The sequence below is a fragment of the Schistocerca cancellata genome, chromosome 2 (assembly GCF_023864275.1).
Source record: "Schistocerca cancellata isolate TAMUIC-IGC-003103 chromosome 2, iqSchCanc2.1, whole genome shotgun sequence".
In the NCBI taxonomy this organism is placed as follows: Eukaryota; Metazoa; Arthropoda; class Insecta; order Orthoptera; family Acrididae; genus Schistocerca; species Schistocerca cancellata.
Genome location: NC_064627.1, coordinates 1,114,469,980 through 1,114,488,315, shown reverse-complemented (window position 1 = coordinate 1,114,488,315; position 18,336 = coordinate 1,114,469,980). Strand labels below are relative to the sequence as shown.

Here is an 18,336-nt window from a genome sequence, read left to right as displayed (position 1 = left end):
TAAGATTCTACAACAGATGGAATCAAGGAGATTATATGGTAGTTTTGTGGATCATTTCTGCTACCTTTCTTATATACAAGTGTGACCTATATTTTCTTCCAAATATTGGACACAGTCCTTGTGTGTGGGACAAAACTTTTTTGGGGAGTTTATTAAGGGAAGTTTCTGCAAGGTATAGAATTACACACATTATGACAGAAATTTGATAAAGTTGACAGGGAAATTAAAGTCATGTGGAATATTGTGAAATGAGACACTCGGCAGTTACTCTACTGCACAACATGATAGTACAAACAGAACAATTATATCATGATTGATTTTAGGCATTTTTACATTGTAGGTACTTTATTTAGTACAGGTTGTAGTACTTGTGTTGAAGATTTATCTCTATAAATTTCATTAACAGTAGGAAGCCATATATTATTTCTGTACTGTGCTGGTCTCACAAGTAAATACAGGATGATTCAAAAAGAATACCACAAATTTAGGAATTTAAAACTCTACAATGACAAAAGGCAGAGCTAAGCACTATCTGTCGGCGAATTAAGGGAGCTATAAAGTTTCATTTAGTTGTACATTTGTTCGCTTGAGGCGCTGTTGACTAGGCGTCAGCGTCAGTTGATGCTAAGATGGCGACCGCTCAACAGAAACTTTTTGTGTTATTGAGTACGGCAGAAGTGAATCGACGACAGTTGTTCAGCGTGCATTTCGAACGAAGTATGGTGTTAAACCTCCTGATAGGTGGTGTATTAAATGTTGGTATAAACAGTTTACAGAGAATGGGTGTTTGTGCAAAGGGAAAAGTTCTGGATGGCCGAGAACGAGTGATGAAAATGTAGCACGCATCCAGCAAGCATTTGTTCGCAGCCCGGGAAAATCGACTCGCAGAGCTAGCAGAGAGCTGCAAATTCCACAATCAACTGTATGGAGAGCCCTACGAAAAAGGTTAGTTATGAAACCTTATCGTCTGAAATTGGTTCAAGCACTGTCTGCAGCTGATAAGATTAAAAGAATTGATTTCTGTGATTTTATCCTTGCTCGAATGGAAACAGATGAATCTTTCGTTTCAAAGATTGTGTTTAGTGGTGAAGCAACTTTCCACACTAACGGGAAAGTCAACCGTCACAATGTCTGTATATGGGGCACTGAGAATCCGCGGGAAACAACTCAGTATGAACGTGATTCGCCTAAGGTGAAAGTTTTCTGTGCCATTTCAGCCAATAAAGTTTTTGGTCCCTTTTTCTTCGAAGGTGCTACTGTAACTGGACTACAGTATCTGGAGATGTTAGAGAATTGGCTGTTCCCTCAGCTCGAACAAGAAGCACAACAATTCATATTTCAGCAGGATGGAGCGCCACCACATTGGCACTTATCTGTCCGTAACTACCTGAACGTCAACTACCCGAGACGATGGATCGGCCGCCAGGCAGCCCGTGACAGAGCACTTCATCACTGGCCTCCAAGAAGCCCTGATCTTACCCCATGCGATTTTTTCTTATGGGAGTATGTTAACGATATGGTGTTTCGGCCACCTCTCCCAGCCACCATTGATGATTTGAAACGAGAAATAACAGCAGATATCCAAACTGTTACGCCTGATATGCTACAGAGAGTGTGGAACGAGTTGGAGTATTGGGTTGATATTGCTCGTGTGTCTGGAGGGGGCCATATTGAACATCTCTGAACTTGTTTTTGAGTGAAAAAAAACCTTTTTAAAAACTCTTTGTAATGATGTATAACAGAAGGTTATATTATGTTTCTTTCATTAAATACACATTTTTAAAGTTGTGGTATTCTTTTTGAATCACCCTGTATAATTTTGTTAGAACATTTGTAACTTAAACTCTTTCAAATAAGAAATAGTACATCCAAATTCTGTTGGAATTAAATACTGGTCAGAATTTGTTGTTCTGCTATTTCTGATAGCTATCCATCATAGAAAGTAAAGAGTCAGCCACTTACTGGCATGATCTTCAGAAGTGTGCTTTTGTTTACATAGTCTCTGTATTTAAAGTTCAGTTTAAGTTTTATAAATTCCTTACCATCAGTATTTCTGAATAAAAGGAGCAATCAATTGTAACGAGACATGGAAAAAATAAGTAAACTGTTTATTATTTCAAAAGTAGTTACCATAACTGTTCATACATTCATCCCACTGAGAGATAATGTAGTGTTGCACGTCATTTAGGTGAATGCCATTTCCAACTCCCTATTTATGACAAGGAAAGATAATCGTGACAAAATAGTAAAGTACTGTTAGGTAGGAAATAGGCGCGTAACACACAGTGTGCACGGTCATTTTGTTTTATCTTTATGCAGAGTCGAATGGAGAGGTGCACGGTTCGAGTAATCGATAAGGTGTGATGGTATCTGTCCTGTGTCAAGTTCTACCAAGGATAATGCTTTCAAATGTATGTTGTGCACTTTGAATGGTCCCCCGTAATGAGGGAAAAATTTGTCTCCTTTTGTCACTATAATCATTAGTCGGTCTATTCGACTGTCAATACTCTATAGGGGTGATACCTCACTATCCCTGATAGACTTCCCCTAAGACTCCATGGAGATCACAGAAGGCTAGGAAAGTTGATGACATGCCAACATGCATTACAGAACAAGAGATAGTATGCTAAAGAGTCAACAAGCTAACAAATTGGTATGGTCACTTATCTTCAACACGAAGTATGTTATGCAGGATAGGAGTTAGAACATAATATGTGTCGTGTGACTAGGGCCTCCCATCGGGTAGACCGTTCGCTTGGTGCAAGTCTTTAGATTTGATGCCACTTCAGCGACTTTCGCGTCGATGGGGATGAAATGATGATGATTAGGACAACACAACACCCAGTCCGTGAGCCGAGAAATTCTCCGACCCAGCCGGGAATCTAACCTGGGCCCTTAGGATTGACATTCTGTCGCGCTAACCACTCAGCTACCAGGGGCGGACAGAACATAATGTATGTTCATAATGAAGGATTTTATAAAACAGGAGATGAGATGCTAATGTTCTCTTAGTATATTAAAAAGAAGCACATTGTATACACTCAAACAGTGAGGTGTTTTCTAAATCAGGTAGATGTAAGAGAGTGAAAGATAAGTAAGTATTTATCAATAAGCAAAAGTAGAATACATAGTGATAAGAACTGTGTGTACATGGTATTGTTATATATGTTATAAACAAGAGTAACAAGTAAAAAAACATAAGTTAAAAAATAGGAGTTAACATTCAGAGGTAGAAAGTAATCTGGTAACGTAAGTGTAAAGTGATTGTGGAGAAACTTCTCATTTAAAGTGAAAAACGATTGTAGAAAAGGGCTAGTAGCTGTGTTTACTAATGAAGTTAAGTTGGGACATACCCAAAAATTGCAAATAGGTGTAGGAGAAAAAAAGGAAAGGTGGATAGTTATCGGAACTGGCTTCTGCCTTGGTCAGGTGAATTGATGGAAGGAACAACGTTTACCAATTTATGTAGGTAAGAGAGGTGTAGTGGCAGGCAAACCGATGGAAGGGAGGTCTATCTTGCTCAGGTGAATCCTGTGGTGAATGCCCTCATGGTCTTGGCATTCTTTTGCTGAGTACAGGCTAGGTGACCCTAGGGTTCATGAGTTGGGGGACTGGTAAGCGCCACCAGTCCCATCACCATAAGCTTTGGGCAAGCTACAGCGAACTCTGTATGACGCGGCTGTGGAACATTGCGTGACAGGGAAAGGGGATCTTGGCTTCACTGCTCAGATCACGAGGATGGTAAAAGCTTCTATTAAAAAAACCATCAATCTCAAAATGTGCTGCCAGCTGATAAGACGCATGGCTGTTGAGGTGAAACAGTCGTTAGCGGACAGTTTCTGGGAAACATGCTGTGCGTCAGTAGTATAAGACTTACCTAGGCATGTTGGGATCTGTGTAGGTGGACTTTTATTCCCTAGCTGCTTGGGGAACCGAGATGGATCCTTCAAAGTTTTCTCTTCCACCTCCCAGTGGAATGTGTGGGCCACTGGTACAGTATCAACACCCAATCAAATGAGAGGGCTCATTTATCCAAACCACCTGATTGTGGACCTATTCAGAGTGGTGGTATTTATAGCAACAGAAGACATGCTGCTGGCCAGAATTTGTTTTTCATAGTCATGCGGAAAGAGTGTAATTTCGGAAAGGTATCACCCTTCTGTATCCAAAAGGGCTTAGAGGGAATCTGTGGCTCTTTAAAATCAGTCAACTTGACAAAATGGAACATTGCTAGAGGAAGCTTCTAATTCCCAGCAAGGAGTTAATCTACAAACAGCTAGATATATTGGGGAGTATGCAATACAGACAGACCTGCACAACACCTTGAACTATGGCAAAGGTGTTATGGCTTCCAAGGATCTCATTGACATTCTCAGAGAAGAATTGAAAAATGAGTGGGCCCAAGAAGGTATTGTTGATGTATAAAATATAATGAAAAGAGCGGATGGCAATCTAGTGAAATCACACTCTTCAATACTTAGTTCAAGAGCAGGAAACTTAAAAAGCATGTCAAGGTATATTTCCTTCGCCTCAGTGTGTGGCCTTATTTTCTGAATCCAGTGTGCTGTTTAAGAACCAGCACTTTGGGCACACTACTGTCGAATATAAGGAAAAAGCCACTTGTGACAAATGTGGGAATGCCACCCATGAATGAGTTGTTCATCTCCGGTGAAGTGTGTGAACCGGTCTGAGGATCACTCTGTCTAGAGTAGGGACTGCAATGTCTTTCTCGAAGAAGGAAAGGTAGACGAAATAAAGACCACAGAATGTATGTCTTACGGAGAGGCCAAAAAGATCTATAAGGCCACAGAGGCCCTGACGTTCACTACCTCCTTTGCACCTGTTCTTCAAAAAGCCATTCCCTAAAACCGATGCTGCTACGGAAATGGAGGTTGTCAGTGTCAGCACTAGTACCTGTGTCTGCCAGTGCATTAGTTCTGCTGTAGTTATTTTGCAACACATACCTCCACCCAGGACTTCAGACAAGGCTGTGGTTGCCGCTGTTGCAGAGCTCCCTGCCCCTCCAAAGGTTCAGCCTATGGTTGTGGCCACAAAGCCCATTCAGGACAAGAAATCCAAAACAAAATGTCAACCACTGACAGAGCCAGGAAGTCAACTGTCCGACAGTGTCGAACTTATCCTCTCTGTCATATCTCTTGATTCTATATCAGAGCTAATGGACCTTGATGTTTGACAGCGGTAATTGTCTTTCCCCAAAGCCAAGCCGCCCAATACGGTAGGCTATCCTCCCAGGTGGAAAGATGTTGAAAGGGCAACTCTTGTGATAAATGGCTCCCATCTTCCAGTGGAATGTTAATGGGTTCAGGATACGTGTGGAGGAACTGAAACCCCCAGAATAGGAATGCCCAGGAGGCATATGTTTACAGGAAACATTTTAAAGCATCTGATGGCCCTGTATTATGGGGCTGTACACACTATTGCAAGTATGACGTGGGGACGGGACAAGGGAGAGATTGCTGTGTTTGTAAAAGATGCAGACCACTCCTCTGCTCTCCACTTGGTTACTGACCTGCTAGCAGTTGCTGTTGAAATTCGCACATGTCAAAGGGTCACAGTTTGCTCACTGTATTGACCTCCATCTGATGCAGTAGACTTCGAGGTTCTTACAGATCTTATGGAACAACTCCCTCGCTCATTTCTCCTCCTGGGAGACTTCAATGTTCACGTCTTGTGATGATCGACCTCCACTTGCCATCTGGGTGGGGTTCTGGAGAGCCTTGTGACGTCTCATCCTAAACACTGGTTTCTGCTCTTCAGCCCTCGTAGACTCTGTTTAGTGGGAAGTCATTGATAACCTTCATTCTAGTGACCACTTCCCACTCAGCAATCACCTACTGGATGGAACATTACATAAAGAAAAGCCACCAAAATGGATGGTCAGTAGGGTTAACTGGATGCTGTTCGTCTAGCTGGCTGTATTTGAACACAACAACATTGTCCAGGAATGGGTGGACAACATTACACAAATTATCCATCATGCCACTAACCTATCCATTCCAAAGCCCTCAGGTCGTCTTAGGAGGCAGCCTGTAACTTGGTAGACTTGTGAGTGCCACTCAGCTATCTGGGCCAGGCGTGTGGCTCTTCAGTGATTTAAGTGCCGCCCGTCAGAAGAAAACCTCACAGCATTTCATGTTGCAAGAGTCAAGGCACGATGTGTAATTAAATAGAGAGCAAGAAAATGTGGCAAGCATTCCGGGACTCCACCTACCATTCCACTTGTTGTACGAAAGTACAGAGAGCCATCCGGAGGATTTCCGGTTAACATAGCCGTTTACCAATAGCAGCAGTGCTGAAATGGGTCTCTCCAAACAATGCCCAGATGATGGTGGAGCATTTTGCAAAGACTGCTGCTAATTCCGGTCAGGATCCAGCATTTTGCCACTACCATGCGACTGTCAGGAGATGCAAGTTGTACTAGAGATCCCACGATTCTGAGTCTTACAATTGCACTTTCTCCATGTGGGAGATGGAATTAGCACTATCTGGTACTGGTGACACTTCAAGCAGTCATGACCAAATCAGGTACTGCATGCTTCAACATTTACCAGCAACATCAAAGGAAACTCTCCTTGATTGTTTTAATCTTATATGGCAGACGGGGAACTACGAATCATGGAAGGAGGCAGTTCTGATATCTCTCCTCAAACTAGGAAAGAACTGCACATGTCCCAGTAATTATTGGAGTGTCATCTTAACGAGCTGTGTAGGAAAGACCCTGGAGTGCATGGTTAACCTCACTTTGTGTGGTTGTTAGAGACCAGACAACTCCTTAGCTGTCCTCTTGTGGATTCTGGGGATTTCGACCCACTGTCAACAACCTGACCCTACTAGAGGGAGCTGTTCAGCAGGCTTTCCTACCTAAACAGCACTGTTTCGGTATATTCTTCGATATCAGTAAGACTTTCAGCTGAAGCTGAAAGCAAGAGGAAAGTACAGCCGTAATTTTTCCCGAGGGCATGCAGCTTTACTGTATGATTAGATGATGATGGCGTCCACTTGGGTAAAATATTCCCGAGGTCAAATACTCTCCCATCCGGATCTCCAGGCAGGGACTACTCAGGAGGACGTCGCTATCAGGAGAAAGGAAACTGGCGTTCTACGGATCGGAGTGTGGAATGTCAGATCCCTTAATCAGGCAAGTAGGTTAGAAAATTTAAAAAGGGAAATGGATAGGTTGAAGTTAGATATAGTGGGAATTGGTGAAGTTCAGTGGCAGGAGGAACAAGACTTTTGGTCAGGTGAATACAGGGTTATAAATACAAAATCAAATAGGGGTAATGCAGGAGTAGGTTTAATAATGAATAAAAAAATAGGAGTGCGGGTAAGCTACTACAAACAGCATAGTGAACGCATTATTGTGGCCAAGATAGACACGAAGCCCACGCCTACTACAGTAGTACAAGTTTATATGCCAACTATCTCTGCAGATGATGAAGAAATTGATGAAATAAAAGAACTTATTCAGGTAGTGAAGGGAGACGAAAATTTAATAGTCATGGGTGACTGGAATTCGACAGTAGGAAAAAGGGAGAGAAGGAAATGTAGTAGGTGAATATGGATTGGGGCTAAGAAATGAAAGAGGAAGCCGTCTGGTAGAGTTTTGCACAGAGCATAACTTAATCATAGCTAACACTTGGTTCAAGAATCATGAAAGGAGGTTGTATACATGGAAGAACCCTGGATATATTAGAAGGTTTCAGATAGACTATATAATGGTAAGACAAGAGATTTAGGAACCAGGTTTTAAATTGTAAGACATTTCTAGGGGCAGATGTGGACTCTGACCACAATCTATTGGTTATGAGCTGTAGATTAAAACTGAAGAAACTGCAAAAAGGTGGGAATTTAAGGAGATGGGACCTGGATAAACTGAAAGAACCAGAGGTTGTTCAGAGTTTCAGGGAGAGCATATGGGAACAATTGACAGGAATGGGGGAAAGAAATACAGTAGAAGAGGAATGGGTAGCTTTGAGGAATGAAATAGTGAAGGCAGCAGAGGATCAAGTAGGTAAAAAAAACGAGGGCTAGTAGAAATCCTTGGGTAACAGAAGAAATATTGAATCTAATTGATGAAAGGAGAAAATACAAAAATGCAGTAAATGAAGCAGGCAAAAAGGAATACAAACGTCTCAAAAATGAGATCAACAGGAAGTGCAATATGGCTAGAGGAAAAATGTAAGGATGTAGAGGCTTATCTGATGAGGGGTAAGATAGATACTGCCTACAGGAAAATTAAAAGAGACCTTTGGAGAAAAAGAGAACCACTTGCATGAATATCAAGAGCTCAGATGGAAACCCAGTTTTAAGCAAAGAAAGGAAAGCAGAAAGGTGGAAGGAGGATATAGAGGGTCTATACAGGGGCGATGTTCTTGAGGACAATATTATGGAAATGGAGGAGGATGTAGATGAAGATGAAATGGGAGATATGAGTTTGACAGAGCACTGAAAGACCTAAGTCGAAACAAGGCCCCGGGAGTAGACAACATTCTATTTGAACTACTGACAGCCTTGGGAAAGCCAGTCTTGACAAAACTCTACCATCTGGTGAGCAAGATGTATGAGACAGGCGAAATTCCCTCAGACTTCAAGAAGAATATAATAATTCCAATCGCAAAGTAATCAGGTGTTGACAGATGTGAAAATTACCAAACTATCAGTTTAATAAGTCACAGCTGCAAAATACTAACGCGAATTCTTTACAGATGAATGGAAAAACTGGTAGAAGCCGACCTCGGGGAAGATCAGTTTGGATTCCATAGAAATTTTGGAACACGTGAGGCAATACTAACCCTACGACTTGTCTTAGAAAATAGATTAAGGAAAGGCAAACCTACATTTCTAGCATTTGTAGACTTAGAGAAAGCTTTTGACAATGTTGACTGGAATACTCTCTTTCAAATTCTGAAGGTGGCAGGGGTAAACTACAGGGAGCAAAAGGCTATTTACAATTTGTACAGAGAGCAGATGGCAGTTATAAGAGTCGAGGGACATGAAAAGGAAGCAGTGGTTGGGAAGGGAGTGAGACAGGGTTGTAGCCTCTCCCAGATGCTATTCAATCTGTATATTGAGCAAGCAGTAAAGGAAACAAAAGAAAAGTTCGGAGTAGTTATAATAATCCATGGAGAAGAAATAAAAACTTTGAGGTTCACCGATGACATTGTAATTCTGTCAGAGACAGCAAAGGACTTAGAAGAGCAGTTGAACGGAATGGACAGTGTCTTGAAACGAGGATATAAGATGAACATCAACAAAAGCAAAACGAGGATAATGGAATGTAGTCTAATTAAGTCAGGTGATGCTGAGGGAATTAGATTAGGAAATGAGACACTTAAACTAGTAAAGGAGTTTTGCTATTTGGGGAGCAAAATAACTGATGATGGTCGAAGTAGAGAGGATATAAAATGTAGACTGGCAATGGCAAGAAAAGTGTTTCTGAAGAAGAGAAATTTGTTAACATCGAGTATTGATTTAAGTGTCAGGAAGTCATTTCTGAAAGTATTTGTATTGAGTGTAGCCATGTATAGAAGTGAAACATGGACGATAAATAGTTTGGACAAAAAGAGAATAGAAGCTTTTGAAATGTGTTGCTACAGAAGAATGCTGAAGATTAGATGGGTAAATCACATAACTAATGAGGAGGTATTGAATAGAATTGGGGAGAAGAGGAGTTTGTGGCACAACTTGACTAGAAGAAGGGATCGGTTGGTAGGACATGTTCTGAGGCATCAAGGGATCACCAATTTAGCACTGGAGGGCAGCGTGGAGGGTAAAAATCGAAGAGGGAGACCAAGAGATGAATACACTAAGCGGATTCAGAAGGATGTAGGCTGCAGTAGGTACTGGGAGATGAAGAAGCTTGCACGGGATAGAGTAGCATGGAGAGCTGCATGAAACCAGTCTCGGGACTGAAGACCACAACAACAACAACAACAATCGGTAAGGCATACAACTATACTTGGAGAGACAATATTCTTGTGCATCTCCATGAATGGTGCTTTTATGGCCATCTCTCCATTTTTGTAAGGTCCATCGTGTCTAAGCGCTTTTTTAGGTCTCAAGTTGGTAGTGTGCTATTGGATTGCTTTGAGCAGGAGAATGGTGTTCCTCAGGGCAGTGTTTAAGTATTACCCTCTTTGCCATAGCTATCAACAGTATCACACCTACGGTAAGGAGTCTTGTACAGTGCTCCTTTTTTGTGGACAGTTTTGATTTTTTCTGTTCCTCCTCCAGTACAACAGTGACTCATCAGTTGCAACTTACATTGCAGAGTAGAGGAGTGGGGTGCAAAGATGCGTTTTTAGTTTTTTGCAGATAAGTGTGTGTGTTTTTCATTTTAATGGTTCTCATCATATTTTTAATTTACTTGACTTATGTATTTTGAAGACTAAGTGAGGTTTCTGGGCTTCATTTTTGACTCCAAACAGTCAAGGTTAACGCACATGCGAGACCTGAAAGAAGGCACTAAATCTCATCGAGTGCCTCACCCATAGGTCTTGGGGAGCAGACAGGGTGTGTTATAAAGCATTTTTGTGCATTCTTAGCTAGACCGTGGCTGCACAGTGTACAGGTCTGCAAGGCCATCTTACCTGAAGATCATTGACAGTATCCACCATGAGGAGAATAGACTAGCCATAGGTGCTTACAGGACCAGCCCCATCCCCAGTCTCTGTACTGAGGCTGGGGAACTGCCACCATCTGGTGGCAGCTCTCCATGGTGCATAAGGCATATAAGTTTCTTGCGACTCCAAATTCACCTGCATACCGTGCTGTTGCTGATCCACCTCTGGAATGCCTTTTCTCTAATCACCCACGAGCAACAGTGTCGTTTGGGATCTGCATGCGGAGTGTGCTGGATCACTTGATGTGGAGCATGTACAGCCACAAATCCAGGGTCTTAACCATCTGCCATCATGATTTCTGCAGAGGCTGAGGTTTTTCCATTTAGTGCAGTGCAGGAGAGATGGCACTCCTGCTTCCGTTTTTAATGTGGTATTTTCTGCCATTTTATATGAACACTGCAACTATGTAGTTGACTTTACGAATGGGCTTAAACAGGGCGACTCTGTTAGTTGCTCTGTTGTTTTCCCGGATTGTGCCCTCAAGGTCTGATTGCCTCAAAACTGTACTGTCTTTGACACAGATTTATATGTGATCTTTTGGGCACTGGAGCAGGTGAGATATTTTCCAGTGCTAAATTTCTTGTTTGTTCCAATTCTCTAAGTGCCGTTACTCTCTACAATGTTTGAACTCAGCAGAGAAAGTAGTCCAGAATATCCAGGATTACCTCCTACAATTACAATGATTGGGGAAGAAGGTATGTTTCTGCTGGGTACCAGGGCATTTGGTATTGCAGTGAATGAAAAGGTGGATCCAGCAGCCAAAGAGGCTTTTTGTTATTTCAGTGTGCCATCCCCCTGCATGCTGTGGCTTTGCTGTTGAGATCCAGAGTCCTGTGTCGGTGGGAGGATGAGTGGCTCAAAGTGACAGATTATAAGCTCTGTTTAGTACCTCCTTTCAGTCACATCAGCAGGACAAGGTCTTCCTTACTTGTATTTGCATAGGTCACAGCCCTATCATGCATGACTTGTTGCTTCAATGTGTGGTACTTGTGGCATACAGATCACTGTACACCACATTTTATTTTCCCAACAGCGGGCTGCAGTGGATTTGCTGCTAGATCAGTCCTCTCTTGTAAGTAATGTTCAAATGAATGTGATTTGAGTTTTAAAGTTTGGTGAATTGTCTGATATTTTTCCCAACATTTTAGGGAGATGGTTTTAATGTGTTAGCAGGGTGACTGGCTCACCCACATTTTTTTGGAAGTGGTCAGCCTGTGACATTTCCTTGTGCTTTACTTTTAGTGCCTTTGTCATTTTATTTGTGTTTTTACTTTATCTATATCTTCTTTTACTCTTTCTAAGTTGTTTTAGCGCGTGTGAGATAGAGTGATTGTGTGGTCATTTCCAGTGCATGAGTGTGAACAATAGTTTTAGAGATCATCCCCACATTTGTTTGTTTTAATGAGTGTATGGGCACTGATAACATCACTGTTGAGTGTACATAAACTTCAAAACGCCCCCCCCCCCCCCTCCTCCACGCTCTCTCTCTCTCTCTCTCTCTCTCTCTCTCTCTCTCTCTCTCTCTGGGGTATAACCTGTACCACATTTCTTTGTGTATATGAAGGGAGAACCATGTCTGTCCTTAGAACAAGTGTAAGTACAGTTACTGCAGTAGTGTTAAGTTGCATTGTGACTGATGGTCACGATATGGAAGTTTTCTCCAAACTAGTTATACTCCACACAAGTTGACAAGAGCATGTACCGAGATTTGACTCTAGAGATCGTATAATAGACATATATGCATCAGGCAACTCCTCAGATAACAGCAATGTAAGAAACTGTTTGAATGTATGTTCAATTTTACTGTAGTAACACTGTTCAAGTTTACATCGCACTTCACTTAGCATAGACCGGGACTGTGTCTTAGGCATGCCCAATGTTCACTGACTGGGCACGGCCCGTGCTGCCAGAGTTGTTGTTGTTGTTGTTGTTGTTGTTGTTGTTGTTATGCCGGCAGAGGTCGCATCCGAATTCTCGCGTGCCCTCTGGTGGACGGGACTCTACTTGCGGTAACTACTGTCCGTGACGTGCCGTGCCAATGTGCTCCTGCCGCGATCTTTCTGGTGGCTACTGCACTCCTCCTCCTTCGGGGGGTGAAGCCACTGTGATCCACTGCGTCGGAAGGTGGAGCGTTGGGCAGGAGCGATGACCTCCACATCCATTGGAAGGCCGGAGTCGAGGGGATCTGCCAACCCTCGAGCCGGAACCTTCGAATATGGCTGGAAGTGACCCACACGAAGAGGCCCCCGTCATCCCACAACCGGAGCCCGGGACAGAACGGGCGACAAGCTGTCGAACTCCGGATCCTGTTCCACCTCGGGAGGGGCAAGACCCAGTGGCGGGGACGTTGGGGAAGGGACGACCACAGGTGAACCAGCCTCCTGAGAAACCAGGCCTGCTAGGGGGGGCCGGCTCTCGCTGGGGCATCTCGAACGATGGCGATGCCGGTGCTGGAGCTACTGGAGGCTGCCAAGGCTGAGAACCATCGCAGTGCGGCAGAGTCACAGCGGGGAGAGGAGGTAACGTCCCCTGCGAAACCAACACAGGTGCCGGCAATGGGGACGCCAGTGTCCGAGAGGTCGGAGGGTGGGTTCCCGAACGTGGATGTAGCTGATTTTGGTGACGACGTGCCACCCGCTCCCCCGCCTGCAAGGTATAGAGCCAGCGGCCATTTTGGCGCAGGACCACCGCTGGTATCCAACGTGGATTGCGACCAAACCCACGGGCTCAGACCGACATACCCAGTGGAAAGCCAGGTACTCTGGTTTGTGAAGACTGGCGAGGACCAGGCCGAAGGAGGTGCAGCAGAGTCCTAGGTTGACGCCCATGGAGGAGCTCTGCGGGGCTGCGTTCTCCCATTGGTGTGGTCCAGTATGCCGTCAAGAAAAACGTCAATGCTTCCTCCGCAGGAAATTCATGCACATACTTTTTCATCTGAGTCTTAAATGTGCGCACCATGCGCTCGGATTCCCCATTGAATTGTGGATGGAAGGGGGGAGAGCAAACGTGCCGAATACCGATGTGCCTACAAAAATCCTGGGAGGTCTGCGAAATAAACTGCGGTCCATTGTCCGAGACCAGGGTGATTGGCAGACCTTCCACAGAAAAGATTTGTGCTACTGCCTGGATTGCAGCTTCTGAAGTGGTTGAGGAGCAGCGAACCACATATGGGAATCGGGAATAAGCATCAATGACAATGAGCCAAAAGCCATTGAGAAACGGGCCCGCAAAATCGATGTGAACACGTTCCCATGCTTGGGTTGCCGGCGGCCATGAAGAGAACGCTGTCCTGGGAGATGCTTTTTGGCTCGCACACTGGGAACAGGCGGCCACCAAGTGCTCAATTTCTCTGTCAATACCGGGCCAGTACACATGTCTGCGAGCCAAGGTTTTAGTACAGGAAACACCCCAGTGCCCCGCATGTAATAACGTGAGGACCTCCCTTCGTAAACTTGCAGGAACAACCACGCGAGGAGCTGTATCATTGGTAGCCAGAAGGAGAACTCCTTCCAAGACCGAGAGACGGTCTCGTAGAAGAAAATAATTACGAAGAGGATCCGAGGCCCGGCCCGGAGGGCGGCATGACCACCCCTGCTGAATGAGGCGAACTACTTGCCGGAGAACCGGGTCAGTTGCCGTTTCCCTGGCGACTCAAGAACTAGTGATTGGGAAGCCATCAACCGCTTGGCGGGACGCCACAGCCAAATGAAAACACATAATGTCCTCTCGATCGAACGTAGGATCCGGGCCCAACGGAAGACGGGAAAGAGCGTCGGCTTGGCATGCCGTCCCGTAGGGCGAAAATGAATGTCATAATGGTACTTAGAGAGGAACAAGGTCCAGCGCTGTAGTCTGTGGGCCGCCCTATCCGGAATCTGAGAGGTGGGGCCAAATAACGATATTAACGGCTTATGGTCAGTGATTAACTGAAACTTCGTGCCATACAAGAAAGGGTGAAACTTGGTAACAGCGTAGACAATGGCCAGAGCCTCTTTTTCCACCTGGGAGTAATGGGCCTGCGCGGGACTAAGCGTTTTAGACGCAAATGCCAGTGGTTGCTCGGAACCATCTGTGTTGCGATGGGCCAGGACCGCCCCCCACCCCATACTGCGAAGCATCTGTAGCCAGGACCAATGGCTTATGGGGATCAAAAGTAGCCAAACAAGGGGCTGATGTGAGGAGGCCCTTCAACGAGGTGAACGCTCGCTCGCATGCAGGCGACCAATCAAAAGGAACACTCTTGCGCAGAAGGCAGTACAGGGGGTGGGCTATAGTGGAAGCCCTGGGAATGAACCGTTGGTAATAGGCTATCTTGCCTAAAAAAGCTTGTAACTCTTTCAGCGAAGCAGGCCGAGGAAGGTTGACGATACCTTGGACCAAACTTCCTAGTGGCTGGATGTCGTGCTGAGAGATGGTGTAGCCCACATACTCAATGGACGGTTGGAAGAAGATTGACTTATGCAGGTTGCAATGCAAGCCCACAGACCTGAATTTGAGAAAGAGGGTGCGAAGGTTGTGCAAGTGTTCCTTCGTGCTGCGGCCTGTGACAATTATGTCATCCAGGTAATTAATACAATGAGGGATTGTCGACATGACTTGCTCAAGATAACGCTGGAATATCGCCGGGGCACTGGATATTCCAAAGGCCAACCGCTGGTATTGGTAAAAGCCAAACGGGGTGTTGACGACCGCCAGCCGTTTAGAGTCCTCATCAAGTGGTATCTGATGATAAGCCTCCGACAGATCGATTTTCGAAAAATATTGGCCTCCCGCCACGGCGGAGAACAATTCATCAGCACGAGGCAAAGGATAGGTGTCCACCATCAATTGGGAATTAATGGTGGCCTTGAAATCGCCACAAAGACGTAATTTTCCCGAGGGCTTCCTTACAATAACGAGGGGCAAAGCCCACTCACTGAAAGAAATGGGAAGAACGACCCCTAGGGCTGTCAGCTGGTCTAGCTCTTCCTTTACCTGAGGGCGGAGAGCCAAGGGGATCTGCCTCGCGCGTAGAAAACGCGGGCGAGCCGACGCCTTCAACGTTAAATGAGCTTCAGAATCTGAAACACACCCCAGGCCCTCCTCAAAAATTTCTGGAAAGTCTGAGATCAAAGATTCCAATGATTGATAGGGAACGTCTTCGGAGACCAACTGTATGGTGTCAGCGATAGAAAAACCGAAAGCTTGAAAGGCATCCAGGCCAAAAAGGTTAGCGGAGCTCGCATCACTGACAACAATAAAAGTAACAGGCCGAGTGACTGATTTGTAAGTCATGTCGGTAGTGAATTGACCCAGTATGGGAATGAACTGTTTACCATAACCGCGTAGACGCCAGTAAACTGGCGCCAACGGGGGCGATCCAAGGTCGGAACGAGTTTGTGCATTCAACAACCAAACTGCCGCACCCGTATCTACTTGCAGTTGTAACCGTCGCGACCGAACCAACACCTCGATAAAGAGTTTGCGTGCCGATGTGTTGGGAGCCTGGCCCGATGAAACTTCCTGAATGTCAACGTCCATGTCCTCTGTACCTGCTTCCTTCGATTCTTTTGAGGCTGAGTGGCAAACTTTAGCAATGTGACCTTTTTTATTACATTTGCGACAAATGGCCCAACGCTGAGGGCACTCTGACCGATCATGATGTATATAGCACGACGCACAGGACGTCAACAGGGGCCGGCGGCCGGAATTCTGTTTACGCGCTGTGCGGGAGCGGCCGTAACGGCCGGAGTGTACCGCTCGCACGTCGTCCACCCCGGACACAGTGGACGCGGCCGCGCCGCCCTGAACCGCCGCGACGTCGCACCACGCTTCCAGCTGTTGACCTGCTGCGTGAGAGACTTCATACGATTGAGCAATGGACAGGACTTCCTCGAGGGAAGGGTCTTCTAACTGCAGGGCCCGTTGCTGGACCTCCCTATCAGGGGCCGAACGAACAATGACGTCGCGTACCATAACGTGGGCATACGACTCTCGCGACTGCTCCGTGACAAAATGACACTTGCGACTAAGAGCATGCAGGGTAGTGGCCCACGCCCGGTAAGAATGATGGGGCTGTTTCTTGCATTGATAGAACTCGTCCCTAGCTGCCACAACATGTGTGCGGCGGCGATAATATGAAGACAGCAATGAACACAATGCATCAAAAGACAAGGACGAGGGTTCCTGCAACAGCGCTAGCTGCCGCAAAACTTGATACAGTGAGGGAGATATCCAAGACAAGAAGAGAGCATGACATACCTCCGCATCGGCAACATGAAACACCTGGAAATGCTGCCGAAGGCGATGTTCATATGCGTCCCAATCCTCCGCCGTCTCGTCATACAGGGGAAAGGGAGGAGGGAATGGAGCTGGAGCAGACGGCGTGGACAGCAATGCCGGAAGCACTTGTTTCATGGTGGCCATGAGCTCCATCTGCTGCGCAACCAAAACCCGCACCAAATCCTCCATGCCGTGGAGAAGCTGCGAAACCGGAACAACGACGCAACACGCGAAAGAACGACCCTACTCATCGCCAATTGTGTAGTAACACTGTTCAATTTACGTCGCACTTCACTTAGCGTAGACCGGGACTGTGTCCTAGGCATGCCCGATGTTCACTGACTGGGCACGGCCCGTGCTGCCAGAGTTGTTGTTGTTGTTATGCCGGCAGAGGTCGCGTCCGAATTCTTGCGTGCCCTCTGGTGGACAGGACTCTACTTGCGGCAACTACCGTCCGTGACGCGCTGTGCCAATGTGCGCCTCCCGCGATCTTTCTGGTGGCTACTGCAGTTACATATGCATATACTTACACATACCTATTTAAAATAAAATAAGAATGCAATTCTCAAGTAATAAATAAATGGAAAGAAATGTAAATGGTGCAAGAGATTAAAGTCAATACAGTAGGTAATAGCATAAATACAGAAAATGCAAGAGCATTTTAACAAATCGTCTTTATTTAAAACTTGTCAAGAAGATCTATATACATATTAAAATGATATATTTGTCTTTGCAGAAAGGCTAGTCATTACATCACAGTTTACTGCATTAGATAAAATGTGAAGTATATATGACTGATACTCATAAAATAACATGCACAGCAGAATCTGCCTGAAAATAAATAAAAGACATATCATTTTCTAAAAAAAAAAAAATTTTAAACCGAAAGGACAATACTGAAACTAGTGTTCAGAACTGTAAATGGATGGGACTACACAAGACTTGTACCTTGTTATTAAATGTGGAGTATTTTCACCTTAACGAAAGGTCAGTTAGCATTAAGTAGTTATTTGTTTTATAGTTTTATGTTATAAGAATTCATTTGCAACTAGTAGATTAAAGCATTGTCTGATATCTATTCTTTAAGTGGAGAAATCTGTAGTGTTACACGCCATTTACGCAAATGACATTTCCCACTCCCTATTTATGACGACGAAAGATGATTGTGACAAAATATTAACGTAGTATTAGGTGAGCAGTAAGTCACAAAACACAAACTGTGTGCAGTCATTTTGTTTTACCTTCATGCAGAATTGAACAGAGGGGTAAGGTGAGCAATTCAAGTAATTGGAAAGCCTCAACGGTGAATAAATGCCTTCACCTGCTGTGGGCAGGGCCTTTTATTTGACGTTGCGGCATGGCGATGTCTTGACAGTCAAGGAGCAGACACCCTCTCTGAGAAGTAAACAGCAACAAACAAAGGAAGCTCAAA

At 44.9% G+C, this 18,336-nt stretch overlaps 1 protein-coding gene across 1 annotated transcript in view; it reads left to right on the top strand.

Moving 5' to 3' along the window:
* The window catches only part of LOC126163141 (casein kinase I-like), a 182,948-nt gene that overhangs the window by 128,463 nt on the left and 36,149 nt on the right, over positions 1 to 18,336 (top strand). The window lies entirely within an intron of this gene.